Below are 15511 nucleotides of genomic sequence, written 5' to 3'. Positions count from 1 at the left end.
TTTCTTCTGACACTGGTCATAATTTAAGTAGTGAAATTAATTACATACCTAAAAAAAAAAGGGGGGGGGGGGGGGCTGGCACAGGAGGAGAGAAGTAAATGTTCCTCCTGGTATACTGCATTAGCAGACTTTTGCCTACCAAAAAGTGTACTGGGGGCCAGGGAGGGATTTTTCCAAAATTTTAATGGGTTTTTCAAAGGAGTTGGGAAATACACTTTCCCTTTTCTCTTGGGAGCTCACATCCAAATGCAAATTTCTCCCTTTTTTGTGACTAAGCAAAAGAATTAGGCTTTCTTGTTTGCAATTTGAAGAAATTCCATCCTCGCAGATGTTCCAATATACAGATGACTCGGTGCGCACTTAAAAAATACAAGATTAAGAAAACTGTTCCCACCCACGGTCACTTGAGATGCTGGCCCCTGAGATTTCAAGCATGAATCATCTGTATTTTTCATTGAGTAACTAGTTAAACTGCAGAGGAAAATGGTTTGAGAGTCAATAAAAATTAGGAGCATTAGGAGCAAGCGTATTTTAATCTTTTGTACAATCACAGTATTTTCCACTGAAAAAGTGATGATGTCTTGTGTATTTTTAAGCAACTGAATTTTATTGTAGTCTTAATGCAAAATTTTAGCGCAGTCTCTTGCTTAGTTCATGGTGAACCTATCCTATCACTTGCTAGGCAAAGGTATCTAGATTCACTTCTGGATCCCTGTCATCTCTAGATGCATACCTGGAAATCCCAGACAAAGATTTACCTAAGACAGGACTTCACACTGCAACATTTTGCTCACTTTACTCAAAACTTTTTGTGAGCAAACTTGCTTTCTGCTACTTTCATGGCACTTTATGATAGACAGATATCTTTCGTGTACATATCTTTTAGTAACATTATTTGGCAACTCAAGTACTAATTTTTATAAGGAAGATCTGGAGGTATAGACTGGGAATGAGTTGTACATGGATAATAAAACTTAATGCAGCGTATACCAATTTAGTCAGAGAAGTTGGGGATTTTACCCATCCGCAAGGGAGATAATACTGGTGATGGCTTTTCTACCAAGGGAAGGCAATCTTACTGACTGATTATACCGTAACTGTTCTTTAATTTTATCTGCACTTCAAAGAGGAAGTGAGATGACCAAGCAAATTTCAGTACATTTTCTCCTACAAGGTAAAATGCAGATACAAGTTAGATTTAACAGCTCTGAACACTATTTAGTTCAGTCTCTTGAGTAGTGTACCACCACCAAAAATGGAAAACAATGCAAAAGTAGTCCAAACATAAATGTTCATACTAAGACAGGAGAACAAGGTAGAAACTAGCACAATTCTTACAGAAAGGCAGTTGAAAAAATGACCAAAAAAAAAAAAAAAGACTCAGCTCTAAGCAGTGAGGTTTTGAATTTTACCAACCCCCAGTACATGTGCATGCACACTTATCACACTTCTTATTTTACAGACACCAACATGCTTGTTTAAGGTGTACAATTTCAGAGGCAGGCAGCTTTTGATGTTCTTAGTCCAAAATATCCAAGTAGCTTTTGCAAAACAGCAGAGGACATGCTTAGAGGATTGGGTCACAATATCACATGCTCAGAGCCTGAGCTGGAAGCAGAGGCAGCACAGAGCCAGGCAGCTCTGGCCAAGGAGGTGTGTAGCGATATCGTCATTATCCCATGATTGTGCCTGTGCTAAAACATCCTACCCCTCGGCAAAATGTACAAGCACAGGACAGCCGGGCACCAGCGCAGCCACAGAGCTTCCTGAAAGGAATTTGTTCAAGCCCTGCTGGCTCACAAGACATAAAAAAGGCGTGCGTGACCGTTTGCAGCAAACCACACAGCTAAAACTCAAGTGGCCTGATGGCATGACTTGACATCTAGGTGACTAGATCACCTTTGATATGAAGAAAGCAGGAGCCACAGCAGCAACAGCAGAAGTAAGAAACTGTTTGCACAGCACTAGACTAAACAGAGAGTAAAGTGGTCTTCGACTTAACAAATTTTGCAGGAAGCACGAAGAGGAAACTGACGCTGTTGACCATTCTTTCAACCTATTTTTAGGAACTTTTTTGCTCTGAAAAAGGCACAGAAAAATCCTTCGTATGACACTGTGTATGACAACGGGAATTTGTAGTTAGTAATAAAAAAGATACAATTTAACTGGTTGACAAATGCAGTGATACTTAAAAAGCTACCATTATCAGCAAATGTTTCCATTTTCAACTTAAAAATACACGGTCTGCACACCAAGTCTATCAGTATTTGTACAGATCATTATAGTGATGGTAGGACAAAGCTCCCTGTTGGAAGGTTTTAGTACGGGTTACTGAAGTGCCCACTCCCTCGTTATTGTCAATCTTATTGCTTACTAGCACACAAAAAACCCAAGTCACTCTTTACCTTTAATGCAACTGCAATTCAAATGGTTCTAGGTAAGCAGGTCAATAAATTCACGAAAAATCTAAAAAAGAAAAAAAATAAATAGTGAAAATTCTAGGCAGCTCTTAGGTTATAAATATATCGAAACAAACCATTCAATCCAACATTTTCCTAGATTTGTAATATGAGCTTTGTCAGCTGTTTGTTGTCAATACCATTTGTACAATTGCAAAATACTACCTGCTATTTGAAAACGTGGAACAGGTTCATCATGAACTTTACTTTAGGTCAGGGGATACCACTTAAGGATGATAATGTAATGAGTTTCAAGTGCTATATTTTCACCTCATCTGAGTGTCTTCAGGTGTTTGAATGATGTAACACACTGCCAACCTCTGTGCCTGACAAAGTTTTAAAATTTACTCTTGGTTAAAACCAGCATTATGACATTAGACTGCTTTTAATAGCCTCAACTTCAAAGCTTACCTTTCCTAAAGATAAATCTACTTAATGCTATCCCAGTTATGGAAACATTTTTCATTTTCAGCTTTTTAAGGAAAGGTAAACTTATAAACTAAGAGGTAACATGTAATAAACTGTTTTGTCTGTCTGAGGAACACCGATGAAGAGAAACAGCCAACAGAAACCTTATCCGCTCTGACCTTTCAGATAAGATCGCACAACCCCTTTACACTTGCATCCAATGTCTGGGCACAGACTGCAATTCAGAAAGGCAGGAAAGCAAGTGTTAAAGCAGTTGGTGTGGTCCAAAAATCTCATACTTTAGGTATAAAGTAGTATTACCATACACACAAGCTACATTTATATCTTATTTTCATGCATATGCTCCAGCAATTACGATCCAGCTGCAATGACAGCGACCTGCATAGTCAGGTAACACAGAGAAGGTCTCCCCAAAGCCCTGCTCCTCCTCCATGAACCCTTCTGCCTCTGCTGATTGCCACTGCTTGCTCATCTCTCTCCCCACTGCACATCAGACTCATTTGCCCCAGGTTAAACAAGGATTATTTTCCAAACGATAACTTTTTAATTGGGTGTAGGTTATACCTGAATAACCGCAGTATTTTTACATTGGGGAATGGGGGCGAGAAAGACTACAAGCCTGGGCACCATCTGCTCTTTTTCATTAGGTAATGTGATCTGGAAAGAACCTTACACTTACTGCTGACCATTCTGTGTATGTAATTATCATTCATCAAGCCACCTCTGAGCATTTAAATAACCTGAACTCAGTTCAAGGCTAGAACAACTTTTTATCTTCAGTTATGTTAGACTAAAATTGCCAGACTGCTCACTATTTTCAGTCCAGTTTTCCGGAACTGTAACATACGCTGCATAATTACCACTATTTAAAGGCCTAAAAGACCACGTTTCAGTGAAATACCAATACAGCTTCTCTTACATGACCTTGAACAGCAAGGATAAGGTATACAAACAAGCCAGACTGAGTACTGACAACCCCAGAATGGCAAAAAGTAGCATACTCATACAAGCAGGATCTCTCCACCGTTTTCTAAGGCATAATCTTGCTCTGATCCCTGTTCCATCTCCCACGTTCTCACCCTGCTTTTTATTGAAGAACAGCAAGCTTAGTTTCACCTTCCAGTTGTTCCTCTTCCCTGTGGTGATACGTTTCAAAATGAAAGCACTTTTGACCAAGTTATTCAGAGGTGCTCATAGAAATGCAAAACTATTTGCATGCTTATGAAATAAACAGAGAATCCATTTTCATAATGAAAATTAAACACATCTCTCTAACAAGGGCACAAAACCAAGGCTATCTTAAATTCATTATTAAATTATACCGTGTAAATATACAGTATGAATCAACTGTACATACAGGTGTCTTCATGGAAAGCAATGTGCAAAATGGCAAACTAATGGGCTACTATGGACAGATAGAAACTACTCCATCCTTGCTTCCTACTTCTGCGTCTGGTGCAAAAAACCCACAGGCACCACAAACCAGGACCTCTCATCTCTCACTGCTTTCTCATTTTTCTTTTCTATTGCTAGATCCCTTTGCTGTTATTTGACATTACCACTAGCTGCAGATTTACTGCCTCAACTCTTCTCTAACATTCACAGCTATAGAAAATATCGTTGTGAAACTACACCTTCCCTATATAGCATTGAGATCCTTTCAGCATGTATGTTTTCATTGCACAAAAAAACCCACAAAAACAAAAAGTGCCATACTAACAACAGAAGAGAGGTTAGTACTTAAAGCAAATATAACACAACTTGAGCAAATTACTTTATTGAATTGACATAACCATAACCTCAGTGTAGTAGAGACTTCAACAGAGAAATGAGACCAGTGCAACAAGCCTGCTGGCTATCTGACTGTTCAAGTTCATGGCAGCTAACTCAATCTAAGTCTGGACTGTGATGATCCCTTTCTGACTGTTCCCTTGGGCTGCAAATTTTGTGGGCAGCCAATTCTACATAACCTTTAAGTCGAGCCAGTTGCCTGACGCCACTCCCTATTCAGCACACAAGTGCCAGCACAAGGGAGGAAGCAGTAACCTTGGTTTTCAGGTCAGATGACACAGAATTACTTGCACCTTTACGCTGCAGCTTTGCAAGAACTTTAACATAAAACAGACCTACAAGCATAAAATGGAGCTATTGCTGGAAGAAGCAGCCTCCACCCATTTTTTTGCTGTCCCAGTCTGTCCCCTCCTTTTTGCCAAGAGCCAGAGTGAGTGAGTGCTGACTGCAGCTTTCGCAAGCTTAGTGTGTTCATGGAAGTACAGGATTAGGGGAAGGGGGAGGGGGAACAAAACCCAACAACAACAAAAAAAACAACCAGAAGCTGTAGCATGACAACTAACCTACTTTTATCTTTGTTGAAAGCCAAACACCCCCAAACCTCATTCCCAAACACTGAAATGTCTTTTAAAAATTTTATTACAGATTAATTTTATATATTCCAAAATACTTTAATATGCATAATTTGATATTTATTGAAGGTCAGGAGCCAGTAATCTTCCTAATCCAAAGTGGCTGTATAGTACAGGAAACAGCAGCTGACTACTGAGTTGACAGTTTAAGCTATGAAACCAATGCTCTCATTCATAAATTTTTGGGCTTTTGCTCCTAGCCAACATTCAGCATGCAGCAATATGCAGTTTCCAGCTCCTCAAACTTCACTGGCATATTTGAAGTAGTGATGTTTTACAGGCTGCTCAACTCCTCTAGCTTCCAGGACAAAATATTTGTTGAGAATGACTCGCTGTGTATTCTACTTATCATGTACTTTAGGTAAACTGAACATAGTAAGATCTTTTCAAAGATGACTGCACGTATAACTACTAGAGAAGAAACAAAGTACCTGACAGATCGCTTAGGTAATGTGAAGTGTTTCAGTAAATCTGACCAGTTACATCAATTTGCTATTTTATTTTTCTTCCCCAACAAGATACTTGCATTCTCTTACCAGCAAGTATCAAGCACAGGCTCCTTGTACTCTTACCACTAGCTTCACCTGGCCCTGCAAACTCAACAGGACACTGATGGCAGCACTCGTTTAAATGTGAAAGTTGCAACGTGGAAAGCTGTGTGGCAGCTGAATGTGCCACATAATCTGCCACGAATAGGTGCAGAATTGTGAACTGCAACATTGTGTGAAGTTAATGGAACATTTTGTAGTACCTGCTTATCTGTAGCCTAACTTGACAGATAGCGAGCGCTCTTCGTATTTCACCGAGTGCGAGAACCCCACAGTGCAGAGCATTAGATGAATACTCACTAGTTGCAGCCTAATGTTTCTCTAAACACAACTTTCTTAGTAGACTTTTTGGTTCAAGTCGTATGGGTGGCTCCTAGTGTACAGAAACGCACATAATAAAACGTACAAAACAGTAACTTATTTAAAATATATCGGACTTTTAACCAGATGAGCAATCATTACATAAACACAAAAATAAACAATCTTTTATTTTGGGAAAGTTCTTATTTTAGCACATACTGTTATCTATGAAGTTTGCTATTGACCCCAGTAAGCGGGATGTAGTATGAGCCACTAAGTTGCTCAGTTTCCAGAAACACAGCATACCTTTAATTTTCTCTTTCACAGACCAGCAAGAGGTTGACTTTAGTTTCAGGCTCATCAGTACATGTTATCCTGAACCAAGAATTGTAGTTCATACGTTATAGCAGAGTGGCAAATATAAAAATTTGAGGACAGGAATCAATAGGCACATCCACTTGATGCTGTGGAGAGTAGAGATATGACTGATGCAGACTAGCAGGCTCTCTCTGCTGCTGAAGGCAGGCTCTTGCTAGGAGCTGCCCGCACTCATCGTACAGTCAGCCCCTCGGCCACACGGCTGTCTACAGCCAGGGGCCTTCGGGTTCCACCGCAAGAAATGGGCATGCTGGAAAATAATCATAGAATCATCATAGAATAGTTTAGGTTGGAAAGGACCCTGAAGATCATCGAGTTCCAACCCCCCTGCCATAGGCAGGGACACCTCCCACTAGACCAGGTTGCCCAAGGCCACGTCCAGCCTGGCCTTGAACACCTCCAGGGATGGGGCCTCAACAACCTCTCTGGGCAACCTGTTCCAGTGCCTTACCACCCTTAAAATGAAAAACTTCTTCCTAATATTCAATCTGAACCTGCCCTCTTCTAGTTTAAAGCTATTCCCCCTCATCCTATTGCTACATGCCCTAGTAAAAACCCCTTCCCCAGCTCTCCTGTAAGGCCCCCTTTAGGTACTGGAAGGCCGCAATAAGATCTCCCCAGAGCCTTCTCTTCTCCAGGCTGAACAGCCCCAACTCTTTCAGCCTCTCCTCATAGGAGAGGTGCTCCAGCCCTCGGATCATCCTCGTGGCTCTCCTCTGGACACACTCCAGCAGGTCCACGTCCTTCTTATGTTGGGGACTCCAGAGCTGGATGCAGTACTCCAGGTGGGGTCTCATGAGAGTGGAGTAGAGGGGCAGAATCACCTCCTTTGACCTGCTGGCCACACTTCTGATGCAGCCCAGAATACGGTTGGCCTTCTGGGCTGCGATCGCACACTGCTGGCTCATGTTGAGCTATTGGATCTATCAGTACTGCAGTGTTTCTATCTGTAGAAGCATTTGTGCTACTGAGGATAGTAAGAAAAATTCACTTGCACTAGCAGGCTGATAAAGAAAACCAAACACAAGTGTTAAGTCCGTTCTTACTGTGTAACAAAGATGTTCTGACAGCCACGAAAGAAGTGCCTTAGGGCACACGTGTGCTCTGCAGAAACCATTTATTTGTTTTATATTTCTTTTCCAAGACACTGAATTGGGAAATACAAACCAAACACGCTTTAACAACTTCCGACACTGAACAAAATTTCTCTTTGCAGTATCACATATTTAATATTATAATTTATTCATTTCCTCTCTATGCTAATATTTTGCTATTCCTATGAGCAGGATTTGTGCAAACAAGGGCCTTAAAAAGCCTTAAGGATCACTTACCAAGGAGGACAGTTATTCAATTATTTTATGGGCTACTCTCCATTTCTGACAATGGAGCCAAGTAGAAAGTGTAAAAGGGATGCAACAGTTACAGAAGTCCAAAGGTCTGGTGGGCAGAGGCATGGCCAAAAATACAACTACTTGGGAACCGGAGGAAATATGTTAAGAAATAAGCAGCAGCATATGCATGCTTGACACTTCTTTTGAGTTGTGTTGTTTAAGAGTCAAAAATTTCCGCATGGAATTGAAGGTGTTTTTGAGTGCTCAGTCCCCGATAACCCCAACCGCAGCAGCCCAGAGATGTGAAACCCCACACTGGTGTGTAAAGGGGCATCACTGCTCACAGAGAGCCCAGCCTTGCACACGCAGCGTGCTCGTGGACTGCCGTGGAAGAACAATACTCAGTAAGAATCTTAGCTAAAGGGGCTGTTACTGCTCAAGTTACTTTTCTAAAGTTAGACAAGCAAACACACAAACAAGCAGTTTTACAAACTAGACATCTAACTGTAGTAACTATAGTTGAAACTGAGTAACTGCACACACAGAGGAAAACCTCAGTGAAGGTGCGGTTCAGAATGCGTCCTGTATCTTATGATGTCTAGAACAGTGGTTTAGAAAAAAAAATATCCATCCTTTATTGTTACATGAATCTTCTGTTCTGTCCCCTAGAATGTAAGTCAGGTTTATTAAGCGTTATTTAAATTTAAAATGCTACACAGTTAGGTAAAGCACCTAGCTAAGTAGAGCAAGGATCAGAGTACACTGTACTAATACTAATTTCACTTTAAAATGGGTTGCACAGTATCATAAAATAGCTAAAAAAACCTAAACAGGTCTGCTGTAGAGATCTAACAAGTAACTTGCAAAACACAACCATTAGCAAGATGTTAAGAAAAAATTTTTACTTGTTGGCCATGCTTATAGTAGAACAAAAGTACAATGAGGTAGGCTAAACATGCCATTAACATTTAAAAAATAAATTATAAAGAATTGTTTAAATTTATAATAAATGTAAAGAAATCCTCTGAACACAAGCATTTCTGTAACTGTCATGGTATTACAATATTGTCTATAGTAAGGAGAGCTAAAACAATACCACTTCAGAGTTATTAAAATAGTAATTTAAAAGTCTCTTTAATTAGTGCAAATTTTAAGAGTACAAGTATGGGAATGTAATGTGCTACTTTAAATCTGTCCTTGCCATGTCAGCTTGTTTCTAATTTCACAGGCTTTCAAGCATACCTAGATTTTCTTTTAGTTGATATATACATTAATATTGTAACTGCCATTATGCACCTATGCTATGAAAAATTCCCGATTACCAAGGTATGGAAATACGAGCATTTTCCCTGCACTCTAACAAAAGTGATGAGCAAAAATTATGAGATGAGCCACAGCATCATCACACAGTTTAACGTAAAACAGATGTGCATGAAGGTACTCTGCTCTGGTTTTTGACACTTAACAGCTGCTATTGACAGAGCCATGAATTTATAATAAAGAATTAAAAAAGAAATATCAATCTGTTGCCTAATAGGCAAGTTACAAGTATGCTTTTTAGGAAAAGATGCTCGACTGATGAAGCAGTAATGTACTCTAGGGATCAATAGTCACATCAATATACATTGAAGGAAATTCCAGTTCATTAGTTTTGTCCTTACTGAACAACTATGGTATTCAAGTATAATAGATATAAGAGTCTCGGATTTAAAGTTATAACCAAAGATCCACCTTGGATCACTTTAAATCCAAGACTCTTAAATCTGTGATAATTGGTGGATCACTTTATCTCTACCTTGGAGATAAAGATACCTCACCTTGAATCCCAGTGAACTCCCAGCTGCACAATATCCATCTATTTGGCGCTAACTGTACCACAAAAACCATGCAAAATTTAAATACAGGGGGTAAAAAAAAGGCATTTTCTCAATCTCTAGGGTTCCTTACAAAACACTTAACTGAGGTGAAAAGTACTCCTTGATTTCAATGGAAAGTCCAAGTGCTTAGCTCTATCTGAAGCAAAGAAAGGGAAACAATTCCTCATGTCCTTCAGGTTACACAGCTATTAAGCCAAAAGCAAAGCAAATAAAAATGCATGCTGACTTTTTGATGTGGTAGCATCATCTCCAACCTCACTTCTATCATAAGCAACTCACATACACAAACTTTAAAAATCACCCATTATACAAATTCACATTCTGGCAACATGTTGGCTAAAGGAAAACATTTCCCACCCCTCCCAGCCCCATGCCCACAATCACCTTTCCTTACTTGTTCTGCTCCTCTGTTTCCCAAGACTGCCTGTGCTATTTATTTCCTTACTGAAAAATGGTTCAATGTGCCTTCTGAGTTTTCTACTATATTTGGGATCATCTTAAAATGTAAAATAACTCTACAGCCAATTGTACCAACATGCCTTGCTCACACATGCTCCTCATACTTAAGCTCTGCAGAAGATCAAGTTCAAGCCAACACCATGCTTAGTCCTGACTCAAAAGGTACCACAAGCTATGGCAGCACAAGTCAAAAGTAGCACGGTAGCCTGAATAGTAGAAAGGCATCCTATGTAGGGCAACAGCAGCAGCGTAAGGAATTTCCACCCCCACCACTCATTCCTAACCTCTGTATCATGCACTCGGTCAAGTAAATAATGTTATGCACATCTGGCGCATGATTAAAGCCGTATCTTGATTACAAGTACACTTTATATGAAGTATTAGGTAGGAACTGATAGCCCTAAGAAGTGGGGCAGGGAAAGCAGATCTACTGTAGTTTATTCAGTTCTGTTCAATTATTTTTGTTGATCTCAGCCAAGCAGCTCGATGGGGACTGCACTAGGTACCTCCTGCAGAAAAGCAAACTGAAACCACATCTCCCAAACAATTCTGGCAACTGGCCAGACGTCTTCGTCTTTGCAAGCACAAGCCAGATTCCATACAGCGTCTTTTAGTTCACGTTCATATAAAACAAGCAAAGACTTTTCGCAGCTCCAGCATATCCAGGATTAAGGCAATGTTCTCCCCATCCACCACTCGGACCACAAAGAGCAACCTGTGAGAGAGGGCCCTGGCAGGCTTCACATCCACCACAGATCATTGCAGAAACCTGTCACACCACTTCCAGCGTGTGCTTTACTTTCAGCGAGATACAAGTTACTCTGAGTGAGCAGCCACAGAAGAAATAACTAGTGCTGTGTTCATCTTTTGTTTTTATGTGCCTATCTACCGAGTTCAAGATTTTGAAGAAACATACAGTTACTAAGTGTCAGCAGATTATGGACAATCCTGATTTCCCTTCCCTACCCCCAACCAGAAAAAACAAGGAAACAAAAGAAAAGCAGTAGCAAAGTACTAATAATTCCTATGCGCTGTAAAGCATAGCTCTACTAGCAGAGGAGAAATACTCTCTTGACATTTCCCTTGGGCCCTTCCGTACAGCTAGCCTATCCCACTAAGCACCTTCCAAATAGAAATGTGACAGCAATCGGCTATCCCAGTTATCATTTAATCCCAGTTACAGGGAGAAGAGGAGAGAACTTTGAAGTGATGAACACCAAAGCAGTCGCCCTCCAGCTGCCATAGAATGCCAGAAAAATGAAACAGCACAGCCAATTTTTGAGATGTGCCATCCACAAAAAGGGTGGAAGACATCGCACCATCTAAACAAGGTTCCAACATATGAATAAATGGAACAAAACTGTAAATTAATTTCTTGTTTCTCACAAAATTGCTTCCCTCCTTCCATAAACTTCGTTCTTTCCTGGCAAAATAAATGTCCTGAAGCACAGTGACCACATGCTTAGTTGCACATACAATGAAGATTTCCCTTAATAATTAACTCCAACTCTTTTTTGGCTTAGGTAGGTCCTTATTAAGAACAGTTTTATTACAAACAAGCACTCATTCATTTGTCATGTTAACTACCTAAGTCTATTTATTAATCATTAACTTCAATAGATTTTGCATGTTTACTTGACTCAGGCTACTGTTCAATATTTGGGTATTAACTTCATCTAAAACAGTGTAATAGGCTGCATCTATTTTACTAGATACGTATCTTAACGTCACTTGAAATATATTTTTATCTAATGTCTTGCCTTAGTGATTTGTTCAAGGCTGGTTTCTCTAGTCTTATAAAAGGGCTGAAGCATAATCCTCATGTTAGAAGGAGGTGTCATCCACTGAACACAGGTCATTTATTATGCTGAAAATTTACAGCTGATGATAAATGTTAGATTATTCAATCGGCAGACACCAGGCAACACTGTCACTTGTTTGCACAGTATAGGTTACAGATAGTGTTACAGGTAATACATGAGTAAAGTTTCATGAGATGGAAATACCCAAATAATTAACACATCATGAAAACCTTACCACAGTGGGATTCTTGTGGGAGGAAATTGTCTTTTCTGTTTCAAGTTTATACAGTTCTGTAGTTTAAGACAACAACGAAGGGGAACTGGCAAATACAAAGAAATGAGAGGCAAGTTAAAAGTACATTAAATATTTTTTAAAATAACTTTTATGTGGAAATATTCAAGGCTTCTGCAGAACTGTATTAAACCACGAACTTTGTAATGCATGAAGAGCAGAAGAAAAAAAATGAAGCCAAATAATCTTTCTGAAACTGTGGAACATTGCTAATTCTGTCTCTGGTTTGGAAGAAAAGATTGGTTTGGGGATTTATTTGTTTAAAATCTAAGATATTCACATCTTAGGGAAAAAAAATCCATGTCTTTAATTATTGCAGTTATTCTGAGATGACAAATCCCAAAGACTCAAAAAGCAGAACTTAATTAAAAGAAAAAAGATCATATGTTTCTACTTGCTATTTGCAGCTTTATTTGCTAACTTTTGCACTTTAAATTGACAAGGCTATAAATACAAGTTTGTCTATAATAGCATGTCATATTCGCATTTTTATGCTACAGCAGCCCAAGATGAAAAGAGCAATCGAGTAAGGACAGATACTATCTTTAACCTGACAATCATCTTTTACAGCCATCAGGGACTACAGCTGTCCATTTACTTTACATGAAACAATCCTTAATTTACACCAAATTTCTCCATAACCCCCACCTGTATTTACTGAGCACTGAAAAACAGAATCAAATATGAAACAATTACGTTAGGAAAAAAGGGGTTATGGTACAGAATAGTTCAAAAGTCGCTATAATTATTCCATTAAGGCGGGAGGCAGAGCGGCCGCGCTGGATGAGCGGTGGTCAGTAGAGCCCCTGTCCTCGGCCCACGCCGGCCGCGCTCCTGGCCTGGGGAGCCGTGCCCTGCACACACACTGGCTTTGCAAATAAGCTTTACAAATCCACGAAGCGTACTTTAAAACGCCGCACGGTGAAACTTATCTCAAGAGGACAACAAAAACATTCAACCGGTTTCTTGCTTTGCCTGAACAGGTGCTCTCCTGACGTGAAACAGAAAAACATGCCCTGTGCGTGGCGCCGGGCGATGAATCACACTTCCCCACGCTTCTGCGTGTGCTACATCAGCATCAGCCCATACCCTGAGCCCAACCTCCTCCGCCGCATCTCCGCCGGGGGGCGGGGGGGGGGCTCCGAGGGAGGAGACGGCGCTGTCGCCGTACCGGGCGGGCCCGCCAACGCCGCCGGGCTGCCCGGGAAGGCGGGAGGAGCGGGGCAGGGATGCCGCTGAGGCACCAGCGAGGAGCGGAGCCGGCTGCCTCCGCCGCGATGGGCGAGCTGGGCCGGCGAGGAGCCCGCTGCCGGCCGACAGCAGGGGCGCGGGGCGGCCGAGGAGAGGACGGGGGACGGCAGCGGCGCCCCGGGGGGGCCGCTGACAGAGGGAGCCCCGGCAGGACGCTCCTGGGCGGGTTTATTGCCGATAGCCGGCCCGCTCCGCGCTTCAGGCAGCCTTCCCGCCGCCCGCCACCTCAGCCTTCCCGCCGCCCCCCACCTGCTCCCGGGCCGGGGCCGGGGCCATCTCCTGCCCGGGGCCTACCGCGCTCCCCTCCCGCCCCCGGGGTGCCGAGCCCAGCCCTCCCAGGAGCCATGCCCGCCGCTTCGGGGAAGCTGGGAGGAACCTCACCCCGCGTAACCCCTCGCTCCTTCCCTCAGCTGACCCGGCGGGACAGCAGCCGCCGTCCCATCCCCGGCGGCGACCCTCCCGCCCCTCACCTCGTCCCAGACGCTGCCTGAGGGGACCCTCCCCAGGCCGCACTCACCTCTCCTCGCCCCACCGTCTCGTCCCGGCGCTGCCGGCGGAGAACGGGGCCGGCGGCTCCACCGGCTGCTAAAATGGCTGAGAGCGCGGAGCGGGGGGTGAAGGGAGGGGGAGGGCGCCGGCTCCGCCGTCCAATCCTCCCGCCGCCGCCGCCGTGACGCGCCGCCGCGGAGGAAGGGGCAGGGGCGGGCTCGCGGCGGGGCGGGCGGGGGTCCCTGGGCGGGGGGAGGCGGGGACGGGCGGCGGCGGCGGCCCTTGGCTGGTGCTCGGCGGTCAGGGGGTGTCCCCTCGGTCCGAGGGAGGCGGGCTGCCGGTCTGCTCCGGGCAGAGCTGTGCCGCGCCGCCACCCCGCACCGCTACACCGCCCCTGTGGGTCGTTTTCCGCCGGGTACAGTTCGTTTTCCGTGGGACGGTCGGACCCTACGGGCACACGGCGGGAACCACCGCCAGCCCCGGCCCAGCCGCTCCTCGCAGGCCCGACGGGGAAGCTACGGTGCCGCCGGTGCCAACCGCTCCGGCTGGGCGAGGCAGCGCGGAGGTTTGTCGCCCAGCCGTGGCTCCTGACCGCCCCCGAGCCCACCAGGGCCGGTGGGAGACCCCCCCCCCCCCCCGCGCTTTACTCAGAACACGGGAGATGGGGTTTCATCAGCAGCACTGACGAGAGCGACCGGGATTACTCACAGCGCGGCTCAAAAAGCCAGAGGCCACAAATATCCCGATGATTCATGCAAGAGTTCGGCAGATGGTTTTACGTGGTTTGGAGTCTGAGGCTTCTTCCGAAGAGAGCTAGCACAAAATAACTTAACTTCTAGCGAGGCACATCGCCACTTAACAACGTGTAAAAGGAGAGGAAATATTTCATGCTCCGTCTATGCTGAGCAGAAGTCCAGCACAATCCTCCCCCGCCCCATATGGAGTGGGACAGTGTGTGAAAAAAAAGCAAAATTAGAAAACAAGCCATGGCTATGTTTGGTAACAAGAGTTTGTTCCTATAGAAGACAACACCTTGGAGGCAGCAACAATTTCCTGGCAACAACTGAATATGCAATGTGGATGTTATATTTAATAGTTCTCATCCTTGGAGAACCAAAAAGCACATCAGTTCCTCGGATGGAGGCCGAACTGAATCACTGTGTGGTTTTTCCTTTGCTTGGGCTATATGAATTCTAGCACGGTCCCATATTACTCTCACTTTGTTCTAATTTGCTTCAGACCCCATTGTTTTGCTTAATGTCAAATCACCACTAATGAGAGGGCCTGGATTGTGCAAGATGCCCAAAGGCACATCTGTTTTATGCAGACCGAATATTTTTTTGATCCAACCTCCCTTTATTCAGGAGAGGTTGAGCAAACAAATTTGCTACAAATCTTTCTTCCAACTAAAACACTGACACATTAGCCTATTTTCTAAATCTTTCTCATAAACAGTAAATGTGTAAGAGAATT

The 15511-nt window shown here is 43.2% G+C and overlaps 1 protein-coding gene across 2 annotated transcripts in view; it reads right to left on the bottom strand.

The window, feature by feature from the left end:
- ACSL4 (acyl-CoA synthetase long chain family member 4) overlaps positions 1 to 14550 on the bottom strand; it is a 41923-nt gene extending 27373 nt beyond the window's left edge. Inside the window, exons 1-2 of one of the 2 annotated variants that reach the window (XM_082488499.1) lie at positions 14067 to 14550; positions 2406 to 2466 (exon numbers count right to left, since the gene is read on the bottom strand). The gene's annotated coding sequence lies outside the window, so the exon portion shown is untranslated. The remainder of the gene's footprint in view (positions 1 to 2405; positions 2467 to 14066) is intronic. The other variant, XM_082488498.1, reaches the window with a different exon arrangement.
- Between the last annotated feature and the right edge of the window lie 961 nt (positions 14551 to 15511).

The sequence above is a fragment of the Vanellus vanellus genome (assembly GCF_965231255.1).
Source record: "Vanellus vanellus genome assembly, chromosome: 10".
NCBI lineage: Eukaryota > Metazoa > Chordata > Aves > Charadriiformes > Charadriidae > Vanellus > Vanellus vanellus.
Note: the sequence above shows the minus strand (reverse complement) of the source record. Positions and strands in the feature narration are given on the sequence as shown.